General features: G+C 39.0%; 1 protein-coding gene across 9 annotated transcripts in view; it reads left to right on the top strand.

Moving 5' to 3' along the window:
- Positions 1-13,139, top strand: part of CCSER1 (coiled-coil serine rich protein 1) — a 621,919-nt gene that overhangs the window by 33,117 nt on the left and 575,663 nt on the right. Inside the window, exon 1 of one of the 9 annotated variants that reach the window (XM_085058021.1) lies at positions 5,799-5,863. The exons of the other annotated variants lie outside the window; for them this stretch is intronic. The gene's annotated coding sequence lies outside the window, so the exon portion shown is untranslated. Of the gene's footprint in view, positions 1-5,798; positions 5,864-13,139 lie in introns of those variants that run through there. 9 annotated transcript variants of the gene reach the window in all.

The raw sequence follows: 13,139 nt of genomic DNA, 5'->3' as shown, positions 1-13,139 counted from the left end.
TGTTTTGTTTTTATTACTTACCTACTTGAAGTCCTCAAGGAAGCATGTTGCAGGCGTGAACCTTTTATTTAACTCCGCTTTTGACTGGAAAGATAGCAGGTACTGTGTTTCTTTAATTGATCTGTTCACACTGACACTCAGCACATCTATCAGCGGAAGCAAAGAAGGCCAGACTTCTTTTTGTTCTGTGGTGGCAGAAAAGAATGGAAAGCCCAAACAAACCCTGCTGTGAAAAGGTGCAGATGAATTTGTTCTGCTTTGAACTATCTGAGTGCTTGGAAGAGCAGACACTCTGCCTACTTGGTGAAGTGTGTATTGGCAGGCAGGCCATAGTGTAATAGCTGAAGGAAAGATCCCAGTTACAGATACTCAGCTGAAGGTGGGAAACTAGGAATTTATGCTCTGTTGCCATTCAGCTTCTCTCTGCTACCTCTGGTTTAAAGAAGGTGTGTTAAAAATAGAGAAGCAGAAGAAAACTTCAGAGGCATTTTCTGTGCTACAGCAAAACACTTAGCAACTAGTAGCGAATGCGAAATACAAATATTTGTATTTAAATAGAGTGCATTCCTACAGAAGTGTTTTAAGTAGTTTGTTGCTCTAGTAGAAAATAAGCTTAGAAATAAAGCAAGGGGGTCTTTGTGTCAAGAGAAGCTTAAAAGAACGTTATGTTTCAATACTTCAGTGTTTATGCTAAGACTTGGAAAGCATTTTACTGCTCTGAACTATACCTGAACATAAATTATGGTGATGAACATGCAGAAAAAATGTTAAAGAGAATGACTGTGAAAAATAATGGTGCTGTGTAAGTGTTTGGCCCAGTAACAACATCAGAACCCTCCTCATGTGTTTATTTTGGAAAACAGTTTGGGCAGGGCACTGTAGTGATTATTCAAGTCATGTTTGGATATAAAATGAGCTTGGTTTGCTCTGTCAGGCAGGTGTTGCTGCGTTCCAGTAAAAAGCATTTGCTGAGCTTGTGTGCAGGAAATGCACCTGTTTATTGACATGGCAATTTCAGCTGAGATAAACTGGCATGCAGGGTACAGCAAAGTGACTCAAGGGTGAGGCATCCTTTTCTGAGCTGGGATTCTTCCTTTGGCACTGTGATAGATTTGCCTTTGCTCGTGTTAGTTGCGCTTCAGTCAGCGCTGGTTGTACTTCAGTTGAGCTCTGGTTAGTGTGTGTGTGTGTGTGTGTGTTAGGAAGACCTTTTGTAATTTATCTATTATGAATGATGGTTATTGAGGAAAGTTATTTTACGGGCTACTTTATTATCTTGAATACAGCAGCTTGTAATACTTAGGGGTTTACCAGAGGGATTTAATGACTCTGTGACAATAGAAACAATTACAGGGGTGGTAGAAAGAATCCTTGAATGTATTATTTTTATTTCCCTGGAGTTAATCTTCACATATCAAAGTAAATTAACCAGGATATGCTGTGTGGATGTCTTCTGGATTCCCAAGTCAAAAGCTATTATGAACAAGATGTGATTTTCTTTATTCCCTGTCCTACAATCCTTTCTCAAAGTATGCTCCTAGTGAAGTCAATATAAGTGAACAAAGTAATATTCTGCATATATTCGTGGTATTAAGGGAGATACATTGGTCACTGGGATATGTAGAGGTGAAATGATCTTGGGAGATATTTTTGCTCTTCCTCCTGAATTTTCTGCTCCTGTCACCCTTTCTGTGTCCATCCACCTGGCTGGTGCCACCTGTCTTCATGCTCTTTGTTATCTCAAGGGTTGGCAGTTCACGGCCTCTTGTCCAGGTTTCCACCCAGAGCTCAATCTGCATTTCAATCTTCAGCTTGCAAGCCAGGCTACCTGCACCATGTGTATTCCTCAACAGACAAGAGAGTGTTTGCATGCCTCACTTTGTCCCTTTAATGCCCTGAGGGATTGCCAACGGAGTGGCATTTACTGAAGAGGTCGGCTGTGATGGAAAGTGAGATCATAACCTGGCCGGGGATGAAACAGAATATATTTTGTGTTTGTTTATTTTCCGAGGAGTAGATACATACAGAGATGAATTTCAATGTAATCCTCAAACTGTTTACTATGTTGTGCTAATCTCTACAGCTACATCTGATTACAAAAGAAAAAAAGGCCACTGGTAGGCTTTAAAAGTTTCTGCCATCTGTCCTGGTGCTTACCCTTCATTCACCGTAAGGATGGATTGTGAGAGGCTAGACAGCTTCCCTGTATATTGCAGCCTCTTAGGCTGCTTTTACCTTCTGTCTCTCTTTGGGACTGTTCAAATGGAGCAGCATGTGGGTCTTCTGTTTCACCAGAACAGTGCAGATCCTCGTATCCTTTGCTTTGATTGTTTAACCTAGCAGCTTTGAATTTAGGACTTTGTTTTGATTGTGTAGCCCTTTACAACAGCTTGCAGTGGAGTTATCACAAGGAAGAGATCTTCTAGGTCTGTTCTAGCAAGAGGAATGGTGTGTTTTTCCACTCATTCATCCTTGGGATTTTAGTCTTGTGGAATGGTTTCAGCCTGCATGCTCCTGTTAGCTGAGTACATCTCCAAATCCTCACCATGTCCTTGTCTGTACCCTTTGGGCAGCGCTCTGCCTCGGGCTCGTCCTTTGTCCTTATCTGACACTTCACTGGTTCTGTCTGCTGGGGAGATCTGCCTAGGTTTGAAACCACAGAACGAGGGGGATAGCCTGTACTTCTAGCAGCACTATAGCCTTCCTGCAGCTCCTGGCCTACGTTCTGGTGTGCATGAGTTAGTGGTGTTGAAAGGAATATGATTACTTGTGATTTTGGGGAGGAACAGACTAATGTCTTTGGGAGAGCTGAGGAAGGTGCACAATTTACAACAGTGTTGCTCATGCTGAAGTACTTCATTCATCTAAATCATATTTCACCCATGTCCTGAGTGTAATAAATAGTATGGTATTAAAGCTAGTAACAACCACCATGGCTTTTGAGAAAATACTATCATTACTGAAAAGCTGGGTTAAGCTTTCCCTAAATCCAAAAGTAATTCAGGCTTCTAATGAGGTTTCAGGGTTCTTCCTTAGAAAGCGCAGACCAGGGAAGTGATGGAGATCAAGAACATAATATACAGATAACAAATTTGAGATCTAATCCCTGTATTTTTAAATATTCAATGAATAATTCAGCACAATATTTTAAATATTTAAAGTGCATTTAAAGCACCATTTCAGCACCTCCTGCATCTTTGAATTTTTTTTTTCTCTAATCTTTTTGGTTCATGATAGAGGTTTCAGGTATGATGTTATTTCCACCCCTTAGGCTATGATGAAATGAAATATTAGTTCAAGATACGGAATTATTGATGTCACTGCTTGGGCACAGTTAGTCATAAATACCTAGAAGATTTTAATATTATAGTGGAAATCCCTTGTAATAAAGTTGTGGTTTTCAGAGAAAAGGCTGTACTTAATGGGAGTTATTCCTACAAGTCGATCGGGGGAAAGTGTGCTCTTAGAAAATATGATCAAGTTTTAAAGATTTTTGGCTGAAAGAATTTTTGCCTCCACAATTTATACATTCTCTAGAACAGTTCTGGTGTGAAAAATAGTATTGGTAAGGGTTTTTTATCCTTAAAATATATTATCTAGGCTTATTTATTGTTGGTTGCTGGCAGTGGGAAATGAAAGTAGCTGTAGCCAGTTTAAAAAAAACACATTTAATGTGCTCTTCATGCAGTGGGTGTGCAAACTTGATGCTTCATGCCAAAGTGTGTGTTGATGGTTAAAAACCTGTGTGTTCTCAAGGGAATGCAAAACAAGTTTATCAAAGTGAAGTCCAGTGAATGAAACCAAGTATGCCGAAAGTCTGGCTGAAAATGGTAGGAAGAATATTTTGGGGGGGTTGGTGTCTTATGTTCTTCCTGAGCATGAGATTTTGCATGCGCATGAAATGGATCTGGTGCAGCCACTGTGATGCAGCCAGCCCATATGCCTAAGTTCTGCATTCACAAAGAATCCTCAAAAGTGTTTAAAATTGTAGAAATTAAGAACTGAAAGTCTCCGTGAGAGCTGGTTATGCGTGCTGTGCCCAAGGTAATGCAAATTGCATGAGCTGACAATCGTATTCTGTGAGCTAAGGGAATGCTGCGTATCTTCTTTTTGTTTTTTGAACTTAGATAATCCACTGTCCCACGTGGCTAAACAAGGGAGAGAGATTTTGTTTGCTATGTATCTAATGATGGCAGCAATTTCTTGGCCGCTGAATTAATTTCAGATTCTGAAACATGACTTCAGATTAACATTAGATTTCTCACAGCTAATGGTGTTTTAGCCTCTCAACTCTATTCACAGGAAGAAAAAATCCTGTCTCTAGAGGTATTTGTGTTTTACATCTGATTTCCCCTACTTTTTTATATACTGTGTGTGTCACAGTTTGACCCTTTAATAGATTGATGTGTGAGAAACACTGTGGTCATGACTAGCATCACTTTTCAAAAACCAGTTCTTAAACTTTGGGATTCTACATGAACAAAAAGGTTGTTGGTGTATACATAACGAGAGGAATTCAATTTCAGAGTGATCTGTGCTGCATAATAAGATGAACTCAGTTGTACAGGGTTCATTTTAATAAGCTAAATGAAACATTACACGAAGAAGAAGCACAGATTTAGGTCACCCTTAAACTACATTAGAAAAACAGTGACTCACTGCAGTAGTGAGTAACCAGTCCCCTTGTCATGGAGGGGATGAGGCTACAGTATGCCTCTGCATGGAGGAGTACTGAGCAGAAATAAAGGAGGTATTTTTTGTTCTATATATTTTGCTAGTGAGGCTTGCTGAAACAAGTCAGTTTGGTGTCTTACATTGAAAAATAGGATGTCCTCTTGTGGAGGATTTAAAGAAAATGAGGGACACTTATTAAAAAATCAGAAAACGTTTTACCCTGAGGGGTTAAAAAGGTGTGCTTGTTTGATTTAATAGGAAAAAAGAAAGGAACTTGATGAATACAAATGTGGAAGTGCAAGTGCAGGTGAGAGGAAGGCTCTTGAAGCAGAGTGATGTTTAGTAGCTGGAAGTACAAAAAGTGATTCTATAAAACCTGGAATCTGAATATGAAGGAACTAATTTGTGTAGACTGTTATACAGGAGGTCGGAAGCAGTGCTCATCTTAGTCCATCCCTAAAATCTGACAGTAATAGAGTTATTCCTGAAATACACACAGTCACATGGTAAATTTTATTTAACATTCTGTGATGGATGAATTTAACAAGTAATTATTTTAAAGGAGTTCACAGCCCAGGTATTTTCTGTTTGAGATTAAAATATTTTAAAAATGGAAACATTTTTCACTGTATATGCTGATTACTCCCAGGATTAATTTTTTTTTTTTTTTTTACAGCTTAGAGTAGGAAAATTATCTTGCCTCTTCCATCTTCATGTTCTTACACAGGAGGACAGACTTAATAGAAAAGTTGATGGAGAGAGGTTAATTAATTTAATTGGTTTCCATGGGACTTACAAAAATAAATATGGATACAGTTCATTTTCTCATAGAAGGCTATTTTCCATAAGCCTATAGAGTGAGTTAAATTTGTCTTAAAATGTGTTTGGAGGAACTTATTTTGATGTGGCCTAAGGGATAGGATGGCTTGTGTTTTGGGGTAAAAAGAGGGATCCAGGACCTGAAAAGTGCTTTCCTCCATCCTTGGCAGCAAATGTCATCCCCCAGACCACTGCAGAAGTGGCACCTATGTTGTGTGCCAGACTGTGCTCGAGAGGAGGTGTTCAGCTGCCATGTCTGTGATCACTGAGCAGCTGTTCTGCGTCTCCTGCAGGTGACAGGCCAGATGGAAGTGTCTCCTGAGCCTGGTGCAGCCCACAGGCTGTCCTCTGGATGGTCCACATGGCTATGGTAGGCTTCTCCTGCTAGTGTGAGCGGGTTTTCTAGAAGCTTGCAGTTTAGTTCTGTATTAGTATGCTTAAAAGCCTTGCTTTCTCATGAATGCAGAATGAAAAAACTTGGGTATCTTTTTAACTCAGAAACTGAGTGATGATGGATTTTTCTAACCAAAAACTTGGGTTTCTTCTCCCCCACCCATGACTGCAGCTACTTTCCGTGTTATCTGGTGGATTTTTGCCTTTTACATCTGTGGATGCATGCAGTTAGTCACTCCCTGTCCCACATTAGCATTCTGTGCCGGGAGGAGCCCTCGGAGACCATGGCTTAGCTCTGCTTAGGCTTTGCTGTACAAGCCTGTTAGACAAAGCTTCACATTGAATTCACATTTTCATTATGAAAATGTGCATCTAATTGGTTCTTTCAGCTAACTGAAATGAAAGATGGGTGGCATCTGTTTAATAAAGTCCATTATCATCTGGAGATTAAAGAGGGAAATATTTAAACTTTATTGTATCTTAGTGTATCGACTCAGTGTTTCTGTAGGGGGTTCAGTGCTGACCTGGAGTTTAAGAAACTTCATACAGTCAGTACATTTGTTGAAAGTGTTATGAACATGTTGTGAACATTGATATTTTCTGGGACTCTAGTCAATATCTAAATATTGTATGTGTAAATTTGAACCCACAGAAAATGAAAGTGTGCCTTACCAGTCTTTTTTCTGAGCTGTCTCATACAAAGACCCTAATTTTACCAGGTCTCTCTCATTTATTTCCACCATTTATTTCCACTCTATTTTTAGGAACTTAATACATTATATTTTTTCTTTCTTTATTTCTTGGTACTTCCAAAGAAATCTTTGTGCTGAGGGTTATAGTCAGACACATTGACACAAACTGAAAGAGTATGTAGGTGATTGAGGAATACCATATATTGTCCTCAACTTTGCTGCAGCTGGATTCTTCAGAAGCTTGTCATGGAAGCATTTCATGGGGTGAGGTGTATGGAGGACATATGGCATGTTTCTTGGTGGACTATGGACTTCTGATGCTCTTATGTATAAGCACAGATATAAAAAATGTGTGTTTGTGTATGTGAATATCTATGTATATATTTATATATATGAGAGCTTATTTTAGACTACACTATTGCAGAGTAAGTGTCTAAGGTATAATTAGACAAGCCATCATTAAACTACTCCTGAGTTATGTAGTTTAGGATTATGCATTATTTCATTTTGGATTGAGGCCATTTCTGTCATGTGGTTTCCATGTCTGCGATTTCTCGTTCTTCAGAATACAATTAAAGACTCAGCAGAAACACACAGATAATAACATAGAGAGAAATTCAATATTTTAATGACTTGAAGTGTAAAGCTCCACCATTTATTTCTTTATTAAAATATTATTTAACACTTAATCTATGCTAATGAAATATGACAATAGTGAAACCACAAAATCCAGCATCTGTGGCGAAGCTGAGCCTGAGATGTTTAGGATATTGTAAATAAAGGGTGTGTTTAAAGGCTGCCCTTCAAGCATCAGCTGAAACTACTGGGATGCTGTGTCATAGCAACAGACTATAGCGGGAGCACTGGTTTCTGGTTGAGGAGCTGCTTGTAAGTGTTTTGGTGACAGGGATTTGGGTGGGGTTGCCCTGCTCCAAGGACTGTCCTTATTTCTGCCCAGTCAGCTGTGGTGGATAAATTCTGGGGCTGGTGTGGATCATCCTCTTCAATACCACAGCTCAGGTTGTAGCAAAACAGGGATTCTCAGGATATTGGTGGTGCCTGTGAGAGAAATGGAAATGTGCCCTTACAGAACAGTGTGGACAATGAGTGATACAGCTAGAGAGGGACAGCATTAAAGGGCCTGTGAGGAGGAAATGGAGAAATTTGGTGTCAAGGGAAGAGAGGTGTTTTGGATGTACATGTACAGGTTGTGTGCTGGGAGCTTGATAATGTCTTAGGGTATGATAGTAGAGCTGCTAACCTTGAATGATGCTCCTTTTGCCACATCACAGCTGGGCAGCTGTAGCTCTTTGGAATTAACCAGTTCTGCTGGAGACCACGAGAGACTTTCACAGAAAAGGCAGTGTCAAATGGATAGTTGACAGTGAATGTTGCTTTGCTTCTCTTTTTCTCAGAAAAAATTCTGAGCAAACATAACTCATACTGTGTTTGCACATATATGCTGTGCAAAATGTACATATTTACATAAGCTTCAGTCCTTTTGCATACATGATTTCTAGGATAAAGCTATTTATTGCTGCCTGGTGAAAATTGTGTGTTCTGTTTGAATAAATGTTTTTGTCGGGATTTCTGCAGTAGTGATGATCTTAGAAATTGTTGATTTTTTGTAAATTTACTTTTCTCTGTCAACTGTGGTGTAGTTAAAGATGGCTTAAAACTTAAGAACAAATATATGTTCTGCTACAGGAATAAATAACGCTTTATTAAAACAAAGAAAGTATGTTTTTCAACTACTTTAAAACCTTTCCTATCTCCTTACCATAGCAATAACATTTAGTACTTACACAGTACTTGACTTTTGCAGAAGCACTTTGCAAATATTAATTGTTTTCCTAGGCTGAAAAAGCTGCACAGTGCAGAAGTGTGGGTGGGAGCATTGGGGACAGCCAGGCCAGCAGAGAAGTGTGTCTTGCTACAGCTTATTATTTCCTGTTTTAATGATGATTGTCAAAGGTGCCAGCCACTTTTCATGGTCCTTTCCTCTTGTTGGCTCTTACCTTGAGGAATCCACCCTGTATATTTCTTGGTTATTCTCTCCTCTAAGAATGCACCATGAAGTTACTGCCTCACGTATAGTTTTAGACCCACTAAGATTTTCTCTGGAAAACAACTAATACTGTTATATTCTCATAGTGTGCCTCAAACTAGGGGTGATTAGCATTTGTGTGGTGCCTTCTTAATAGTGATCTTGACGACTCTAATGAAGTTGGCATTTCCCTGTTTTGGAGATGTATAAAAAAATTAAAGTTCAGAGAAGACAGAATTGGAAATAGCATATTGGACTTCTGGCAAATAGCTTCTCCTTAAGTGAATGAATAAGATTGTCTTAATATGGAAAACAGAAGTGCTTTGAATTATGAAAAAGAATAAGATTACAGAAGTTAAGGAGTGCAATATATTTTACGTCCGATGCTTAGGCCAGAGAAAAGGAAAAGCCAATATCCATGCACGTTAAATTGGGTTCACAGAAAGACAGTGAGTGCATACACCTGAGAACTTGTGTAGAAAAATAATTACTATTTAGTTCCATAATAGGTTGATTGGCAATGGCCAAGTAAGTTAACTGAGTAGTACCAGCCAAAAATATTGTCTCAGACCACACCCATCACCACTGACATGTGCCATTGCCAGTGGACCTTGTGTTGAGTTTTGCAGCAGAGGAACTGGCACAAATCTATTTAAACTCCAGTTTTCTTACCAAGCACATTAAACTGCATTCCTCCTGAGCACTTCAGAAGCACTGAAACCTTCCAGGGCTCTTTTATCTCTGGTACATCAAAACCAGGACTGCTGCTGTTACAGAGTCTCCTCACCTCTAGATGTCAGTTACAGGCATAGGTTTAGTGTTGTCCTTCCCTGCCTTTGGTGAGGTGTGGTTATTATGTGTACCCTTGGCTCCCTCTGATCTTCTGCAGTAGGGTCCTGGACTGCAGCTTGCCAGGTTTGAGTGTGCATTTCTTTGTGCATCTTGCCTCATCCTGTCCAAGGAGAGCAGGATGTCATTTCCAGTGATCCCACAGGGACTTGGAGTTGAAAGATTGAGTAGGAAAAGGAAGAAGATGACAAGAAAGGAGGAAATGCAGATGAAATGAGGAAAGGAGATGAATGTTCAAATGATTCAGCCTTTAATTTTTTTTAATCTGGTATTAGGTTTTTGTAGAACCATGTCTGCTGCAGATTCAGGAAATGGTATTCGCATTTAAACAGAAAAAATTGCTTGGCTTTCTATTTAAAGGCAATTTGTTTTGATCTTTTAGAAACAAAAATTTGATTAGCCGATGATTATGACAAATGATTATTTCTTGAGAACTCAAAGTGACTCAGCTGAGATGATCACAGGATGATAGAATAGCAGGTTGGAAGGGACCTCAAGGATCATCTGATCCAGTCTTTCTTGGCAAAAGCGTGGTCTAGCACCCGGTCCAGCTGGATCTTAGAAGTGTCCAATGTTGGGTAACCTCCACTTCTGTGAGGAGATTATTCCAGTGGCTGATGGCTGTCATTGTGCAAGATTTTCTTCATGTGTCCAACCATAATCTCCCTGGGAGTGGTCTACTGGTTCTTATTGTTGGAACAATAATGAACATTTGTTGCTTCTCTGGTAGGCATGGCTTATTCCCCAGTTGGTTGAAATGACATGAATATTGTCACTTTAGACCTTGCCCTCTGAGCCCTCCAGTTTAAAGCCTATCTCACCACGCTGGCCAGTCTGCTGCCAAACATTCCCTTGCTTCTTCTAGTCAGAGGGATCCCATTATTTCTTAACAGGCTGTAGTCATTGAACGTAGTTATTGATGATAATTATTATTGATCACAGAATCACAGAGTGGGTCATCTGGTCCAACCTCCCCACTCAAGCAGGGTCATCTTAGAGTACATGGCACAGGATTGTGTCCAGATGGTTCTTGGATATCTCCAGCGAAGGAGACTCCACAGTCTCTATGGGCAATCTGTTCCAGTGCTCAGTCACACACAGTAAAGGAGTTCTTCCTTGTGTTCAGATGCAAATTCCTGTGCATCAGTTTCTGCCCATTGCCTCTTGTCCTATTGTTTGGCACCACTGAGAAGAGCCTGGATCCACCCTCTTGACACCTCTCTTCAGATACTGACAGACATTGATAAAGTCCTCTCTCAGTTATGTCTTCTCAAGGCTGAACAAGTCCAGCTCCCTCAGCCTTTCCTTGTAAGAGAAATGCTCCATCTGCTTAATAATCTTTGTCACCTTCTGCTGGATGTGCTCCAGGAGCATCTGCCCGTTCATCCGAGTCATGGATCATTTGCTAAAGGCCCTGAAAGTTGAGTTTTAACAAAATATTTGGATGGGATGTTGTTGATATTAAATCAGTCATCAGTGTTTTCTTCTCCATAAAATTGAATACAATTTTTGATTAGTTCAAAATTCTGGCCTTTGCAACCAGTAATGGGCCAGGTATCTGCAATTCTTCATACCCTCAAGAAATGAGAGCTGGGGACATAAATCACTGTGTTGTGAAACACCTGAAAGTGTGCTAAAATCCCATGGAATTACATATTTTGATCATTCTGCGCAGCAAAATGATTACCTTCAAATGACAGTGGGATTTTTATATTTATTAAAATTGAAAGACAGCTAAACTCTTAACAGCATAATTAGTACAGATGATCTGTAGTGTTGGTGTGTTTGTGCTCTTACTTCAAGGGCAGTTAAGAATGGATGAATCCCTGTTGTTAGAGGCACCTTGTAGTACAAATCATAACCATCTGGAAAGCTAATATATATACACAGGGTAGTTGTAAGTAAAAGTTCACTTTGTTTATTAGATTTGTTTTAGTACTTATCTTTGCTTAATGATGCTCTCCAATTCTTTTCAAGTCCTCTCCATTTTAGTGTGTGTAGCTTTCTCTACAATAGTACATACTAATGTTCAGGAATTTTTCTTTTCTTTTTTTTTTTTTTAAAACCCAAAGCAGATAGTATGATTGTTAAAAAAAGTCTGGTCTCAATAGGTGTAATTTAAACACCTATTTTGTCACCTCAGTAGGCAGCAATTCTACTCTTGTTCTAGTATCTTATTGCACTGTGTCTGTTCACACTTGGGTAACATGTTGTCTGAATGTTTTATCTGAACTGATCAGTGGTGAAGTTCTTAAGCTGATTTTTGGATTGCTAAATTCATGCATTGTTTGTATGAATATAAGCAATGTAATGTTACACATAGGCCTATATTGTAGTCTTAATTCTGAGAAATAACTCTGTTTTATAGTCTGCCTACTTATAATGAAAAACTTAGCTTTGGAACACAGAATTTTCTCTTTCTTTTTTTTTTTTGGCAGCTGAGGTCTTGCGAGAATAGTAAATCCTGTAATCAGAGAAGGAATTCTGACATTTTCTTAAAATGCAGAGTTCTAATTGCTGCTTATTAAGAAGGTTGAATTTCCATAATAGCTAGCAGGAGTTTTAAAATAAAGTGACTTGATGCTGAAATCTCTTATTTACAATCCTAAGCTTTTTTATTATGTGAATATCAGATCTTATTTGTTTGTACAATTTTTGAGAAAATTGTCACAATAGTGCTGTGGATAGTAGCCCTAGAAGCTTAACAGAGGTTAAAACATCTCTGCAGCCTAAAAAAGATATTTCAGGATAGTAGAGTATGAGATATCTCAAAAACATACTTAGGCTATTTTGTATACAAATCATGTTATGCTTTCCAGTACCAAAGTAGGCACGATGTGGTCGTTCAATGGTCAATCGGGGTTGCTTGGAACACCTCATGTATTGGGATGAGCGATAACGGGTAAAATTTTGTCTCAAATTTAGGTTATTACGAGCCTGCAGTAACTCTGCTAAGGACAGTAGGGTTATTTTATATTTATGTCCAAATAGATGATTATCCAATTAGTTCAGTAGAAGAAAGACTGGAAATCATTGAACTGAAAGATGTTTGGCTTTATCAAAGATGTTGATATTTATGGTTAAATACTAAAATATGAAGGAATATAGAAAAGAAGAGTGATAGGAGTGGCCTGTTTTTTCTTGTCATCTGGATGTTACTGTCAGTATAATGGTGAGATAGGAGTTTTTCATCTGTGTTGGAACATTCCTTGTGGAAGCATTGAATATAAACACTGCATACCCAAGCAATTTTTGCAATTTAAATTGTGGGATGTTTTCTATCAGGAAATGTCACTGCACACTGCCTGCTTGAGGTCAGTGAGTTAAATATTGGAGTTGGATTCTAACAGGGCTGGATAATTTAATAACCCATAACAGCATTAGCAGTTATGCATGCAAATATAAAGGTTATCATGCTTTGCTCTATAAGCTGATTGCAGTGGGGACCTGTGAAGCCTCTTCCCTTCTCTACTCACTTCAGAGCAGCACAAGAACTGCTCTCTCAGAGTCAAATCACCTTTGTAAAAAGAGATAATGGTAGATTTAAGAGTTCAGTGATCTTGGCTTACACAGTGAATGTTGCATCACTCCACCTATTCCAATGAGATGCATGAAATGCAGAGGTGTTACAAGAGGGTTGGCGCAGCACCATGGGGAGATAAAGT

This window comes from Lichenostomus cassidix, chromosome 4 (genome assembly GCF_008360975.1).
Source record: "Lichenostomus cassidix isolate B80296 chromosome 4, HeHo_3.0, whole genome shotgun sequence".
Taxonomy (NCBI): Eukaryota; Metazoa; Chordata; class Aves; order Passeriformes; family Meliphagidae; genus Lichenostomus; species Lichenostomus cassidix.
The sequence above is the reverse complement of the archived record's forward strand: the minus strand, read 5'-3'. Positions and strand labels throughout refer to the sequence as shown.